At 44.1% G+C, this 17,802-nt stretch overlaps 1 protein-coding gene across 1 annotated transcript in view; it reads left to right on the forward strand.

Annotated features, from left to right (window-relative positions):
- The window catches only part of LOC123445264 (MADS-box transcription factor 51-like), a 43,851-nt gene that overhangs the window by 23,753 nt on the left and 2,296 nt on the right, over positions 1-17,802 (forward strand). The window lies entirely within an intron of this gene.

Consider the following 17,802-nt stretch of genomic DNA (forward strand, 5'->3'; position numbering starts at 1 on the left):
CGGCAGCAAGGGAGAGGCGGCGGACGCCATCAGGCGCGTGCAGGTTGCTGCAGAGGCGAAGAGCGACCGCAAAACTTCGCGTGCTGCGCACTGACAATGGCGGCGAATTCACGATGGCTGAATTCGCATCGTACTGCGTTGATGAGGGCATCCAGCGCCACTACTCCGCGCCGTACAGCCCGCAGCAGAACGGCGTCGTCGAGCGGCACAACCAGACGGTTGTGGGGTTGGCTCGGGCTCTCCTCAAGCTGAGACGGATGCCGGCTGTTTTCTGGGGAGTGGCGATGCTGACGACTGTCTACATCCTCAAACGCTCGCCTACTAAGGCACTCGACGACAAGACGTCGTACAAGGCCTGGCATGGGCGGAAGCCGGCGGTCTCCCACTTGCGGGTCTTTGGCTGCCTTGCGTCTGCCAAGGAGCTCGGCCACATCGGCAAGCTCGACGACACGAGTACTCCAGGAGTTTTCATCGGCTACGCGGAGGGCTCAAAGGCCTGCCGCATCCTCGACCCAAAGACACAGCGTGTGCGCACAGCGCGAGACGTCGTGTTCTACAAAGGGTGAGGGTGGAAATGGGACAAGGCGGTGGACGACGGCTCGACACCGATGTATGATGACTTCATTGTCGAGTACGTCCACTTCAAGGAAGCCAGTGGACCAAGCAGCTCCTCTTCGCCAAGCACGTCTACCCCAGCCCCCAAAACTACATCGACCTCGGTGCCTGCTACGGCGATGGCACCACAACCGGCGACGCCGCATACTCCAGCCCCGGCAGTCACCACTCCAGGCTCGTCTTCATCAGCATCAGCTCACGCCGAGCACAACCCGATGAAGTTCACTTCCCCGCTCACTCACGACGAGGAGTGCATCGACACGTATCATGGCGATGAACCGCTGCGGTATCGTACGATGGATAATCTACTCGGCGATCAGCCAGTGCCGGGATTGGTGCCATGCGACCTGGAGGCGCAGCTACAACTCGCGTGTGAGGACGGCGAACCTCGGTCCTTTGCAGAGGCCGAGAGAGACGCGGCATGGTGCGCCGCGATGCAGTTGGAGATGGATGCAGTCGAGCAGAACCGCACCTGGGAGCTCGCTCACCTCCCTCGTGGTCACCGTGCAATCACCCTTAAGTGGGTGTTCAAGCTGAAGAGGGATGGAGCCGGCGCCATCATCAAGCACAAGGCTCGCTTGGTGGCCCGAGGCTTGTTGCATCAGGAAGGAGTCGACTTCGACGACGCTTTCGCTCCCGTGGCACGGATGGAGTCCGTGCGACTTCTCCTTGCGCTAGCTACCCAGTAGGGCTGGCGTGTCCATCACATGGATGTCAAGTCGGCATTCCTCAACGGCTACTTGAAGGAGGAAGTCTACGTGCATCAGCCGTCGGGATTTGCGATCCCCGGCTAGGAGGGCAAGGTACTCCGCCTGCGTAAGGCTCTCTATGGCCTACGTCAGGCACCTAGGGCGTGGAACGCCAAGCTGGACTCCACGCTAAAGAAGATGGGCTTCGAGCAAAGCCCGCATGAGGCGGCCGTCTACCGACGGGGCAGTGGAGGAAATGCACTGCTGGTGGGCGTCTATGTTGACGACTTGGTGATCACCGGCATCAAGGATGCGGAGGTGGCGGCGTTCAAGGAAGAAATGAAGGCCACCTTCCAGATGAGTGATCTGGGCTCCTCTCGTGCTATCTAGGGATCGAGGTGCACCAGGATCACTCCGGGATCGCGCTTCGACAGTCCACCTATGCCAAGCGCATCATTGAGCTAGCTGGGCTCACCAACTGCCACCCAACCCTCACTCCGATGGAGGAGAGGCTGAAACTGAGCCGCGATAGCACAATGGAGGAAGTGGACGCTACACAGTACCGGCGCCTTGTGGGGGCCTTCGCTACCTCGCCCACACACGGGCGGACTTAGCATTCTCCGTCGGCTACGTTAGTCGGTTCATGGAGCAACCGACAACGGAGCACCAGCAGGCAGTGAAGAGGATGATCCGCTACGTGGAGGGGACCCTCGACCGCGACCTCCATTATCCTAGGTGTCCAGGGGCGACACACTTCGTCGGGTACAACGACAGCGACCACGTCGGAGACATCGACACCAGCAAGAGCACGAGCGGGATCCTCTTCTTCCTCGACAAGTTTCTCGTGAGCTGGCAGTCGGTCAAGCAGCAGGTGGTGGCCCTGTACAGCTATGAGGCCGAGTACATAGTGGCCTCCACCGCCTGCACTCAAGCGCTCTGGCTCGCTTGACTGCTTGGTGATCTCCTTGTCCGAGACACCAGAACGGTGCAGCTCCTGGTGGACAGCAAGTCTGCCCTGGCCCTAGCAAAGAACCCCGTTTTCCACGAATGGAGCAAGCACATCCGACTGACGTATCACTTCATCTGAAGCTGTTTGGAAGAAGGGAGCATCGAGGCGAGCTACATCAACACCACGGACCAGCTCGCAGACCTGCTCAACAAGCCTCTTGGGAGGATCAAGTTCCTCGAACTCTGCTCCAAGATCGGGATGATTCGACTCTCCCACAAGACGACGTACAAGACTTAGGGGGAGAATGATGGATAATTCTATGTACTAGGGTCTTTGTGGGGCTGCAGCACATGGTCCTTGTGGATGTTAGGATAGTTTGACCATCAAGGACTGGCAGTTAGGATACCATCTTAGACTAGCATCTTAGCAGCATCTTAGACTAGCATCTTAGCATACGCTTGCCTGGCTAGCAGCCTATAAATATGTATCCCCAACCCCTCAGCTTGGCATGGCATTGTGTGAGAAATAAACCAACGAAAACTGTCCCAACTCTCCTAGTGTCATCCACAACTATCAATGCTCAGGCTGAAAGGTCTAACACCAATGACTAGAGTGATGAGTCTTTACCATCACCATGCATGCGCACCAAGTCACGCCGCTCTGCCATAAACAACGCACCCTTCCCATGGCGGCCGCTCTGCTCCACGACCTCTAGGAGCTCGACAACGAGCCTTGGAACTCATTTGAGTTTTTGTCACAGCACCGCCCATCACCTCGGCGTCTGTCACAAGCACCGCTTGTGCATTGAAGCCATGGTCGCGGTGCCATGGATATAACCACCCAACTCTCCTTTACTTCTCACTAGCTTCCCCATTGCCCCTTCTTATTGAAAGAATCGACCGTCGGGCCCTTCTTCGCACCTTTGGAGAGAGTAGACCACCATCGATACTTAATAGTGTTGATAGATATGAGCTAACTCATCCAATTCATCACTCAAGGAGCACCACACAACCATCGTAGAGTCATCACGCACGCCCACTAGAGAGAGTGTGTGTAGAGAGGAATCGAGGTTGACCGTCACCCTCAACCATTGGAATCTTTGATGCCATTGCCAAGTGCCTCCCGATGTTACACAACTCCCACTTGTCCGCAAGGACCCAGGAGCACGCGCAATATTAAAGAATATCAAATTTGCGCGACGTTCATCTTCGTTCGACTCCAACAACACTGAATTCCTGGGGACGATCAGATCTACCCTGGTGTTGGATATACCCATGTCGTTCTACCCCGGGTGCACGACAACACCCTTCGGGGCCAGGCCCATAGCTTAATGGCGGTGAAGCACCACCGACACCACTTGTTTTGATGTCGGGTGGACCGTCCTGGCTAGGTCTTTTTAACTAAATCGGTGGGACCCACCTCGCAGCAAATATGGGTCTTCTTAGCAAACTAGTGGAAGGTGGATGTGCACAAAATGTTCTCCGAGAAGAAAAAATGTATTCACATAGGAAAAAGTGAGCAAAAACTAAGAAAATGGGGAAAACTAAGTACGACTAAGGAACCAAGGGCATGGGAATAAAAATCCCCAACAAGGATAATTGTTTTCTAGATACCCTATTTTGCATGTGAGCATTAAATAACCTAAACAATGCATGCCCATAACTTTTGCATACTAACTTAGGTTGAGTTGGTTAAAATTCCAAAACTCATATTTTGGGGAGCCCATTCCGACGGTGCCCTCCTTATGAATATTCTGATAGTTAACACACACACACCCTTATTTATATCGCTCCTTGTATATGTTATAAACACACTTTTTGGAACCCCTTCTCCCGCAAGAGAAGGTGATTCATAACAGCCTCCATTCAGGTGGCAAGACCACACAAATAAGATGATCTTAGAACATGGATGCCACATGGAGTCGTTCATTCCCACCCATTTAGTACTAGTTTACCGTTACACCGGTTTATTTTAGAGTGGCACTATGTTTTGCATTGCATTGTACTTCCTTGCATCAAATGCTATGAGACTTGATGTCATGATTGTACCAATGCCATGGTTACCTTCACATCACATTTTTACCATAATTGCTTCATTAGTACTTACTGCATCTAGGGGTGGTCACCTTTTATTCTCCCAATGGACGAATGCCCTTGGGAAGCCCATTGGGTTATGGTATTCCTTTCATCGGGACGGTCGAGTCATGGTGTCACCTGTATGCTCACCGTGTGCACCCACACGACTATTTATGGAAGAGTTCTAGTCCATTAAGTCATTTGTAGTTCTCATCACGTTACTCCTCGAGCTAGCTAAAGCCTATTAGCATGTTGTCTTATCAACGGGAAATCATTTAGTTCGATAGGGTTATGTGAATGATTGGGGCTTAAAGGCGCCTTCATCAAGGACAACCGTGTTGTTGACTCCTCTTAGTGCTAAATTCCTTCTAGACAACAACCTTGTTGGTTACACGGGTAGGGTGGTTAGAGTGTTGAGTGCATCTGGATGGTCTTATTGAGTATCGTGTTTCGGCAGTCGGCGAATTGCCATGGCATCACGGATCTTCATCATGCGGCTGAACTGTATAAGCTTTACAGAGTTAAAATCTAATCAAATAGAAGTGTTCTTGGTATGTACATGGTATGATGTGGTTGTTGAAGTATAAATACATAGCTCGGCTTTCCCTATAGGCTTGAGATTTTGGGAGAATTGGTTTGGTTCATGGAATTTTACATGGTATCAAAGCCAATAGATCTTGATTTTAAGAACAGGTTGACGCAATCCACTTATATTCCATGTTTAGGTATAAGGGAGCCACACATGAGGTGGGGGTGTAGAAGTCGTGCATTATGGCACCAATGCACTATCGGCACTCCAATACCGACGTTAGAGCCTTAGGACACTTCTACACCCCTTCTCTTGTACTATTACATCCATAACTACACCATGCACATATGAATTATGTACTTGCCATATCTTTGGGTTGATAATGAGAAACATGTTTAAGAGACGGCCATTGCGATCAATACGTGATCACAGAGCTTGAATATCGTTGGTAAGATGATTGCAGGAGTTGATTGAAGCCCTAGTGATTGAGCCATCTCGATTTAGAACAATGTTGATCCCAGACCATACCACATCTATTTGTTTATTTTGTTACACTTTGTCCTCTTTCACATTCATGTTCGTCATGCTTATGCCACTTTACTCATGTATTTATATCGTTTGGTGCCACCCCTACCTTATAGCATACTTCCTCATTCCTAATTCGCTCCTTTATTGTGGATACACATCCACCTTAACGCACGCATCTCGATGCATTCATTTGTTGGATGTGTTGACTCTTAGTGGGTCAACACTCTACTCCATGGGGCATCACAACTCTAATCATTGCCTATATATCTTATCATTTAGCTTTGGGGGATGCCAAATTCTTTGGCCACTTCATCCTCATTGATACCACAGTTGCAACATGATCCCAAGTATTGATATGTGTCCTTCTTATGTCTTATATGTCCCTCTAAACAGACATATCCTTCCTCGCACGTAACACCACTGAATCCACACATCATATATTCGGTCTTGGACTTACTTAGCCTAAACCTCTGAACTCTAAATTTGGTCTCTAGTGTTAAGCTTCATACGCTAGACAACACCACATATACACTTCAACATCCCCTCTCATATGCGACACGGGAAGACAACACGCGGATAGACTCAGAGATATGTATTAAAAGGCTTATATGTGGACACAAAGGGGGTAGCAACAATTTTTGAATAAATTACGAAAGCCAAGACTTTTAGTCAAGACCTTAGGCTCTGATACCATGTTAAGCTTCATGCACTAGGCAACGCATCCAAAAGTCCAAACTAATGGAAAGAGGTAATTCACATATGTACTTCAACATCCACAACTCTAATTTCCTAGTGACGCCCATCCTAGTTTGTTCACCTAGGACAACATCATCAATAAACAACATACACAAAGGTATATCTCCTTCTGCATTTTGTGTGACCTCGTCCATCACTAAGACAAAAAATATATGGATTCAAGGCTGGTCCTTGATGTAGTCCTATCATAAATGACACGGTATAAGTCTCATTGTCACATGCCTGAAAACTTATCACAATAATATCATACATATCATATCATAGGGTACTACTTTGATGGCACTTTAGTTTATCTACCTTCTACCACATTACGTTCCTTGGTATCTTCTCATAACCCTCCTCCAAGTTAATAAAAAACATATGCGGATCCTTCTTCTGCTCATATATCTTTTTGTAAGGTGATGCAGCAGGAAAATTGCCTTAATGGTTGACATCCCATGCGTTAAACCAAATTGTTTTTTGTAATGCTCATCTCTCTTCTCAAGCGATGCACAATCACTCTCCCCCAATGTTTCACTGTATTGACTCATAAGCTTAATTCCTTGGTTATCAGTGCAACTTTGAATATCACCTTTATCCTTCAAGATATATACTATAGTACTCTTCCTCCATTCTTCACGCATCTTGTTTGACCGAAAGTATACTATTGCCACATTTCCAGCGCACCTCCACATCTCAATAGGAATACCATATTGTCCCAATACCTTTCCTGCTTTCATCCTTTTTAGGGCCTCCTTAACATGGAGCTCTTATATTATCCACACGAACCTCCCATTGGTGTCATTACAAGAGTTCTCTAGCTCAAGCAAAGTGTTATCATTACCACCATTGAATAACATGTTAGAGTATTCTCTCGATCTCTTATCGATCACCTCATCTTTCACTACGAATTAATTTGCCTCCTCCTTGATGCATTTAACCTAGTTGAGGTCCCTTCACATGCATGTCCCCTTACTTCACTCACAACTTGCTTGGCTCTCTTCTTAGTATCCTTGTATTCTCCATGTTGTTATCGTTTCTATTGTGGTCCCAACTCTTGTAGAACCACTTATCCTTGATAGAGTTGTGGACATTTCATTCCACCACCACATTTATTTAGGTTCTTGTCTCTTTCCTTTCGTCATCCCAAGTATCGGACTAGCTACCTCACGAATTTAAAAAGGTTATCTTCAACAACATATTAGCAGCTGCTCTTTCTTCATCACATGATCTTTGTGCAATTATTCTCTCCTTGATGATTCGATGTGCTCCCCCTTTGAACTTCCACCAACTTATTCTTGTGATTTGGGCAACTTTGTCCTACAATACACATGCATGAAAGTGAAAATCAACCACCACTACCTTATGTTGCACTAGAACACACTCTCCAACTATCACCTTACAATCCAAAGCAACCCACCTATCCACCATCCTAGTAACAAAAAAATGATCTAGCTAGAACATTGGGTACTACTGAAGGTAACTAGATGGGAAAACCTCTTCCTAAAGAAGGTGTTAACTACTAGCATGTCATAGGCTAATGTGAAGTCTAAGATGTCCTTATCCACTTGGTTGCTAACGTTGTAGCTAAAGCCCCATGCACTCCCTTAAACCCCATCATAAATGTACCCATGTGTCTACTGAATTCTCCTCCTATGAAGAGTTTAGGTACACTTCTAACCATGTCCTCCAAGTTTTCCTAGAATCACCTCTTGATGCTTGCACCAAGTAGACCTTGTGGGGCACAAGCACTTTTGTCAGGACAAGAACCCCAACAAATAACTTGATTAGGATAATCATATCCCCTATCTCCTAACATCCACTAGTGCATACTTGATTCTCTTGTCTACTAGCTAGAATGCATATGGCATTCCTATTTCCAACTAACCCTAAATACCAAAGCTTGAAGCCAGTATTCTCTACTTCCCTCACCTTTTGACCTGCCGATTTAGTCTCTTGGACGCAAATAATAATTAGATACCTCCTAAGCACAACATCGATTAATTGTTGTATATCCTTGTTTAGGATCCTAGGTTCTAAATACCTTCCCAAATTATGTTTGCTTTGGCTAGCTTCCTTGTCCTTCACATTCATTGACGAAAACACGAAGACCCTTTCTCACTCATCATTACTCATGTGCGATGATATGCCTCACCATTTATGGAACGATGGCTCAACCCTTGCTCATTTAACAACACTACCACAACCTCCTTTACATGCGATTTGGGATATGTTATTCCTAAAAAATCATACGCGGTGTTCTTTTAGACACCAACCTAGAAAAGATATGTCACATAGGTGCACACAAAATATGGAATATTTATGTGAATATTTAGAAGAGAGCTTCATTTGATACAAATTTGGGTCAACAAAATGCATTGTGGATTTGGAATGAGAAAATATACAAAATAATAATATTAACTTACTTAAATTAATTTGACCATGTCGTGCACACAATGGTTTTCTATAATATTGTGTTCTGATATGAAATCTAGGGATATGCTAATTAGTAAGTATAATTTTGGATACACATGTGTGTGTTTACTATGGTAGTTGCGATTTCTATAGTTCAATTATTCGTTTGCAATTCTCGGTCTAACTTGGTTTCAAAAGATGTGCATAGGAAGTTCTACTTCGAATAATGTGCTCTCAAATGGGTATTGCTGCAACAACAGGATTTACAACAATTTTGCTTCGCATGGTCTTCATGGTGCCTACAATGATATGACAATTATTAGTTTAGGCAACATTAATGTTCATATTTCTGTAAACTCGTATATCTCTTCAATATTGTTTCGATACTTTGGTGTGGAACTCCTTCCCTATTTGACGTGTTTATGTCATGAGATTTATTTAGTTTTTACAAATTTGAATGTATTTTTAGCAATAAAATATAAAAACACTGTATATTATTCCTCTTATAAAGAGTAATCTAAACATATAGATAATATTGATCATAAAGTAAATTGTCATGCCTTTGCAAGAATTATGTTACCAAAATTTGATTAAATGCACTAATTTCTACTATGTTCACCTAATTTACTTCCCCTTCAATAAACTTAAATGTGAATTTCCGCCAAACGTGTTGTAGACTTAAGAAAAATCTAGTCAAGAAAGTAGTAGAATCCATTGATAGAGAAATGAAAGCTTCTTTGTTTGGTTTTTGCACGAAATCCACAACTTCAAAGCAACTGTAGTCTTTTATATGGAGAAAAAAAAATACTTCTGTGATGTGTTTTTGTGGTGGCATGTTAAGGTTTTCCTGAGAAGTTCTAGTGAATGTATTTTTTATAATCTACATGCAAAGTCTCATATCAACGCGCTACTTTATAATTTGATGTGACATTGTAATGTTTGAAAAGGTGAACTTTTGGTCACTAAACCATATTGATTTAGGTTATTATGTTTGACCCGTATCTCATGGTGTCACTTGCATATTATACATAGCCCTTTTATGAAATGATTTTGTCCATAAGTAGGGTTGTCGGTGTTTCATACTCGCAATGCCTCCGAGAGACGACCAATTTGTCGAGAGATACCAGTGTGTGGGGGGTCTAGACCATCACGATGGTGGTGCGTCTTGTAGCATGTTGGCATATGAGACCGCACGGTGTTGCTCGATGTCGGGACCATGGTCCATGGAGGGGGCGCATCTTGACCGCTGGCTTGTCGGAAGTGAGTTCGCCGAGCTAAGATCATGACCCCTCTTATTTTGGGGGAGTGCATCGAGCTGACCTCTGTCGAGCATTCTTGCAACCATCAGGACTAGACTCCATGGGGCAAGATGTGTGGGACTCGAGGCATGACCAAGGAACCTTTCACTGGGGAGGAGGCATCCAAATCCATTCGAATGGGAAGAACTGACCCTTGGGAAAGAGGTCAAGACATATCTAACTTCCCACCGTTTTGGAGATGAGGTGGAGGGGGCAAGGAAGAGGTCCTGACTTTGCCTGAGGTCGCCGATCTGAGTTGAGGAGGCCATCCTGATCCGGATTTGCGCGTGTCGCCCCTACCAAGCGTGCCAACTGTTAGTGCTCCATGCCGAAAGTTTCGTCAATTGGCAACTGATTTGATTAAAGGGACATGTGCACAGGGCATTTGGGTGGTAAGGCAAAGAACATGGGATTTACCTAAGCTTGCCCTCCCCCCCCCCCCGAGACGATTGAACACCCTACTCTGCCTCTGGTGTTGCATTGATTTGGTGCTTGTGAACGATCAAGGAGAACATCCATGGAGAAGTGTTGCTTGGACTACAAGCTCTCTATCTATATGCGTAGAGCTTGGAGATGGTGGTAGTTATGAAAATCTAGTTGTGGGGTTCTCTATATTCTCTATCATTTTTGTAAGGGTCCCTAGTTTGCCTTATAGGCTCTCCATTGAGCCAGGGTTGCATGACTTCGGGTCTGACGCAATGTAGCCGAAAGGAGGTCCCCATCCCTTGGCCACCCGACCCAAGAATCAATATCCTGCTCCTCGAGGCTAGTCCCTAGCATGGAAGCGTGCCTCCTGGCCCATATTAGGCCCTCCCGAAGCAGACCGTGATAGTCTTCTTCATGTGTGTGGCATACTCATCCTAGTAGTCCGGTCTATCCGTCATTCCCCCGTCAAGGACCCATTGTCACATTGCAACTTTGGCCTTGCTCATTTCCTCCTGTCTACTTTCTTGTATTTGATACCACAACCTCTTTTAGTCAATGATTTTGATTTTGATAATATCTATATTGAAAAACTATGAAAGTCACATGAGTCATAACCACCATTCACGTGGTGGTGTCCCACCTCTTCTTAAGTCGTCTAGTGCAACTATTGTCCATGTTGTTATGCATTCATCTCCTCGTGTTCAAACTAAGTGATACACAATCATGTTGTGTACAAAGTGTGACTAAATTAATTTAGTTTATATAATGACACATTTAAACACTTATGTTCCAACCCTATGTTGTGCTTCCTTCACATGTAATAGGGGGCTGGCACGAGTCGAAGCTCCCACCCCATGTCGTCACAAGTGCATGTATACATGCTCAATAACCCTTTATATTTCAAATAACAATATGTCATATTATAGGGTTTTCCATCCTTGTACTCATTTTTCTACCTCGTCTCGAAGTTCTAGCTTTACAACTATTTGCATCTCATCGTTCTCCTGCCTATCAATCTCCTTCTCGTCTACCTTGTGAAAATGGCGATGTGAACATGAGTGGTGATGGGGCTATGAGTAGAGGCTTTACTTGAGAGAGGGAAGGAGTCAAAAAGTATAAAGGGGATGGAAGAGAAAAAGGAGAAGCAGAGGGAAGATGCCACTAATTGATGGGAATACTATGAAATCAAGGGTTTATTGCATAGTATGTTCCTCAAATGCCATATAGGCCAAAACCAAAGGTATTATCAATGTCCAAAAATGACCAAGTTACTTAGCGAGTTATGCAAATATGATGTTGAGGTTGGGGTTGCAAACTAAATTAAAGGGAAGAGTTGAGGTACCAAGCATAGGTTTGGGTGCAAAATAATTGGTCTTGGAGTGAAGATTATAAAGCACATCGCAACAAATAATTTGGAAGCTAAAAGTCGATTTTATTGTAACGATTGTGTTGCCACTTGGCAAATCACTAGCATTAGTGTAGGTTTGGGAGAGTCCTCCATTTCGCATTTGCCTAGGTTATAGTTGTAGGATATTAGCAGGTTGGCTTTGGGTTGGTTCTCACCTCCGGTGTGATGACACATATTGGTGTATTTTCACACACGCACAGTAGTAATGATTGGCAATGGTCGTAAGACACTTTTTTGCATGAGGATGGATTACCCGGTGACCCTTCGAAGAATTGTTCCCATGGATTATTTAGGTTTGCCAACAGGCTTTGAAGAAAATCCTTGAATTGGACTCAATAATAATAATTGGATCCATCCTGCTGCCAAGATTACTTCAGTGGCTCAGTTGACAAGAGTTTACTCATATTTGGGGGTGCCGCAAGATGTAGTCATTTACCTGGACCGAGTATACTCTATCGACGGGTTCATTTCTCATATGGGGTTTCTCCTTGCGAGTAAGATTTGAAAGGCTAAGACTGAACCAAAATGTCATATCTTTCCATGGTTAGCTCTTCATAATCATGTCCTTACTTTTCATAACCTTGAAAGGTGTGGTTGGTCCTATGGCCACTTTTTGTGCCTTTTGGTTTGAGCTCGAGACTATTCATGTCCTTTGAATAGGTTGCCCCTTTAGCCATGAAGTATTTTTGTTAGTGAAGAGTTGGAACGTCATCCATCTTGCCAACCATAGACCGAGTGTCATCTCTATGGATGTTTCATGGGATCTTCTCTCATCGGCCAATGTCAAGGACTTGTGGAGTCGCTATAGATGACTGCTCATTTCTGCTTTCTACTCCCTCTGTCCCAAAATAAGTGTCGTTGATCTAATACAAAATTTGTACCAACTTAGTACAAAATCCACGACACTTATTTTGGGACGAAGGAAGTAGAATATATGGTAGGAACATAATAGATACAATTTCAACATTGCACTCTCTGTCAAATTGATGTAGCTCTCGTCCCCCTGGAAGATTCAACACAATGTGGTTTAGCATTCATCAATGGACAGTTCATGACACTGCCTAGGTGATTGACCTTTTGGTTGAGCAGATGTCTTAGTGATAAAATTCATAGGCCATGAGGGCCTTGGAGAATCATATATCTTTTTTAAGGGACCTGCGGTTTAACCTACAGTAGCATGCCATCGCAGGTCCCGCTTTATGAGGTTTACACCCAAATCCATTCCTAATGGATATGGATTAGGACAATTCTCCTTTGAATCTTCCCAAAGCAAAGTTTACCTATTACGATCTCGACTTCCAAACAAACAAATATGCATGCAGGTGTGCATCAAACTTGTTCAGTTTTTTTCTGCTATATGTAAACACTACCTTGGTTCTTCAATTAGAATTTAATGCCATTTTACATGATATTGTCTTTATCATTGTGTGTGTGTATCAACTAACATGTCCATTCTGGTTGCTTATGTGTGGTGGTCCTTGATTCTCGAGGCCTATAGTTCTTCCATGGTTCCATTAAGTACAAACTCATTGGAGGGCGATTTTCCTCACCATGTGAGTAGAGGAGCATTTTCTCAACTTGAACCTGGTTACACTCTAGCTCTTGGAGTGCTAGTATTACCATTTGGAGTATGTATGATTTATCTTTGTAAACAAATTATGACATTTATTTTCTTGTATGTGTTCAACTATAGAAAAGAACGTTGGGTGTCTCTATTGGGACACGAGTGGAGGAGAATTAGGACTTGTCAACTCGTAATACGCCCCTCACCTAGAAAAACACGGTGAATCCTAGTTCTGGGGCTAAACATAACAAATCTCCATCTCATAATTAGATATGGGAATTGCATTGATTATGACCTCTTGGGCAAAGTCCTAAGGTTGTAGGACAACAAAATACCATAGCTCAAGCAGAACACCCAAGTTTGCAAGGGTATTTTCCTGAGTTCCGTTGGGGGGTCGGTGTCACCAAGTTGAACATTAAGCTCGTCGTCTACATAAAGGGCATATGGATCCAATCAAGGTATGGCATGTCATACATCAATGTAAGATTCAATGAAAAATACATGAATTGCATCCCCTATCCAATAATATTCCATTGGGACTGCAATCACACCTAGGTTCCACTCCTTGATACGTGTTACCGAAGGAATGGAAATTTTCTAATATGTGTATTTCAAGTGTCTACAAACCGCACTGCTCCAAATTCCATGGCAAGAGGCTAAAAGGCAAGTATGTTTTGTCACTTACCCTTTAGCGTGGATAAGAAGGTGAATTGCACCATTGCATTCAAGCGGGTTCACATTTGAAACATTTAAAGTTATCAGAGATGACACTCTTTTGTGGATAGATACGTGGGACAGTAAAGTCCACAAACTATATTACTAATATGAATGGTTGCTACTTGTCAAATAATTGGCCACTATGATGCTTGATAATGGGACACCTTGATATGACAGGTATAGCCTAACACATCATCGCGTTCATGCAAGCACTCCCAAAATTATGCCTTGAAAAAGGGACGAAGAAGGAGCCTCTTCATGCCATTGAGAAAGCAGTCGAAGAGTTCTAATGCCTAGGCAAAGGCTTTCAAAGTTTTCTTCATCGGTCCTACCTAGAATCAAGTGTCACAAGTGACCTCTTCTAAGTATGGAGTCACCACCAACATAACCTGTCGTTATACAGTTCCTTTGGATTATTCTCGAAGGCTCCTTCGATTGGAAGCTCTTTGTAGTGTGTACCATCACAGTGATGATGCTTGCCTTGTGAGGTAATAGACCTAGGAGCCTTTCCTCCCATTGTTAAAGCGTCTTCATGTAGGCCTATTATTCTTGCTCACATTCATACGAATGTTGCACAATTGGATAATATAGAGTGATCTCGGACGCGGCCTCATCTAATGCATTTGGTGCCCTATAGTTGTAGTTGCTTGTGTGGTGGAGTGTAAACACCCAAGGACAATATCTCGCACGCTCCTTTCTCAAAAGTCTTGCTTAGCCTTTGGGTGTACAAAGTGATTTCCATAAGCCAAGGCTCCAAAATTAAGTAAGCTTTATTGGTGACATAAGACATTCGAACATTGAAAGCACACCAATAAGGCATTCGCTTGGTAAGAAGAAGCATAGGGCAAAACACATGCATGCCATACATATTTTGTGAGCAAATAGGGTGCATCACCTCTTGAAGATCCTATTAGGTTGTGCTCCAAGAGATATATTCCATCACACTCTAATCTCATGTCTGCAAGTCAAACTTTGATCTTGCCTTTTAACAGAGTGATGGGACGGGACTATATACATGAGTTGATATTGTATGCCTTTATCCGCTTGATGATCAAGTAGGATCTTCCAATTTTCACCCGAGGTTCCCTTTATGCTCCAAGTGAGGACATGCTTCATGCTCTACCAAGGTATGTGTTATTGTCCTAGGTCGTATTATACTAACCAACCATGGTGCTACTTGTCAAAGTTCTTTATAGTGAGAACCTTCATATGCCGAAGGTGGAATAATTATGGTGGGTTTTCTACAATGGCCCTAGTATTGCCCCTTTCGAGCATCTGAGTGGTTCTTCCATTTCCAATGCATGCAATCCAGGGATTCAGCATACCTGAAAACACTCTTTGATTCTCCAAGTGCCCTGAGCCTTGATGTGTCTGCGTCATTTGGTTCCCTCTATTAGGCTTCATGCACTAGCCAACACAACCAAAAGTCAGAAAGAATGGAAAGGGCCAGATAATTCACATATACACTTCAACATCACCTCTCACGTGTGATGCGGAAAAGTCAACATGTGGATAGACTCAAATGTATGGCTCAATAGGTCAATACGTGGACAAAGGGGGCAACAAACAATTTTTGGATAAATTGCGAAAGCCAGGACTTGAACTCAAGACCTTGGTCTCTTATACCATGTTAGGCTTCATCCACTAACTAGTGTAACCAAAAGTCTGAACTGATGGAAAGGGCTAGGCAATATACCATTCAACACCCCCTCTCATGTGATGTAGAAACTCAACATGTGGATAGACTCAAAGGTATGGTTCAAGAGGCCTATATGTGGACAGAGGATGCCTAGGCAATGTACATATACACTTCAACACCCCCTTTCACGTGTGATGCAGAAAGTCAACACGTAAATAGACTCAGAGGTATGGCTCAAAAGGCCTATAGATGGACACGGAGGGGCATCAACATTTTTTTATAAGATACGAAAGCTAGGACTTGAACTCAAGACCTTAGGCTCTGATACCATGTTAAACTTCATGCATTAGGCAATCCATATATACACTTCAACACTCAAGTCGAGCTAGGAAATCCATGTACACTTCAACACTCAAGTACTCTTGTCCAAACACCTTGAACACTATAGTAGGAAATCTAACCATGGCTTTGAGGCATGTACTTTCAGACATCTAGAGGTACTCGTTCCATGAATCTACGACCATGCCATAGGAAACATCCTCATAATAGTCGTGCACTGCTCGTAACCAAAAAAACCAATGTTTCCAAGGGCATTCTTCTTTAGCTTGAAGTAATCATGATAGGCCCCCGCCACCTCGGTAGAAGCATTCGAACACATGTTGCTGCATCCAAAACTGACAATAGGAATAAGGTTCTAATAACGCATCACGGGCAAAGTAGTTCTCATACATCATAATGTGCCCTCATGCCCTTTGCCAATTCAACACTCGATGTCCCTTCATTGAACCCTTGAAGTTGAGAAAATGCTCCGCCGCACTCTTCGCGTCTTTAACAATCGCCCTCATCATCGCCGTTTCATCATATCCTCATCCAGCAAAGACAATTCGTGTGCTCCTCGTCTGAAACATCGTGTTTTCTCCTTGTCTGAAACCATCGTGTTTGCTTCAAAGTAACAATGAGAACGTCAAAATTTGGTTATGATATTTTGCCAATACTTGTCGGGCATGGTGTCAGCGATGGACAATGTCGGCAAGGGCGAAGGGTACCTTGGCGGCGACTGGATTGGGGATGGAACGGTGGCTTAGGCAAAGCTGGGTGAGCGCCTGGGTGGAGCAACAAAGGGCTGCCAAGGCTTGGGAGGCCCCTGGGATGCTACAACTGTGTCATCGGAGTTGGGGAGCGTGGCTACAAAGCATAATGTTGGACCAAGTGGAAAAAACGAGGGCTCCGAGTGGTTTTTTGGGCGAGGCAGGCTATGAGAGTAAACCGTGGCGAACATCCGAACCCCCCCCCCCCCAAACCTCCCCTCGGTTTGGTGCCGGTTTGCGGGACTTTGGACATCCGAACCAGTCCGGACAATTTTGATGACCTCCGGTGGATGGTACGGTGTGGACACTTGCGGGAGGTTTGGTGACCCGCATTGGAGGTTCCCTAACCTCCACAACCATGCCCATATTCGTCAGTTAGCCACAATGGTACATATCGTTATTTTGTATATCATGTCCATTTCGCATACGAGGTGGTACAACTGGTGATATATATGTATTGTGCCGAAGATGTACGATACAAAGTGATTTACATGTTTTTGAAACTCAATAACTTGAGAAACTAAATATTTGTAAACTATGTGATGGATAAGATGAGATTCATTTAGATCTTTTTAAGTTTTTATCTTCTTACCAAATATGTGCTCTTCTTGCATAGGGGACTTGTTTATAAGTAGAAGATTGATTAAAGATAGTACTAAGAGCTTGTATACCAAGTTAACATGAAATAGCTCATAAGTATAACGATCTTAAAAGGTATATAGAACATGTACAACTTGAATAGTTTATTTTTCGGTTTCACTCTTATTATCAAACGAAGACATGTGTTTACGAGATATGCTCTAAATATCTTTGATGTCCTTTAGTATCACCAAATCATGACTTGACTCTCTAAGTTGACTTATTAAGCTTCACATTTGCAAGGTCGACCTGTTTTGTAACTTATGAATATTAGAGATTTAACTTAGTTTGTCCTTCTTTCAGCAAAGTTTATGGCATATACTATCTTTTGCATTGCATTTCTTGTTAAGATATTCATGTGTAAGCTATATAGTGAAGCGCATAAATTTGAACTCGGTAATATATAATTTGTAGGTTCTGTCAGCTTGACAAAGTTATACCATGATTTTGTATTTCCAAGCTTACTAAAATTCCCATCTCCATAAAAT

This window comes from Hordeum vulgare, chromosome 3H, assembly GCF_904849725.1.
Source record: "Hordeum vulgare subsp. vulgare chromosome 3H, MorexV3_pseudomolecules_assembly, whole genome shotgun sequence".
NCBI classification, from domain to species: Eukaryota; Viridiplantae; Streptophyta; class Magnoliopsida; order Poales; family Poaceae; genus Hordeum; species Hordeum vulgare.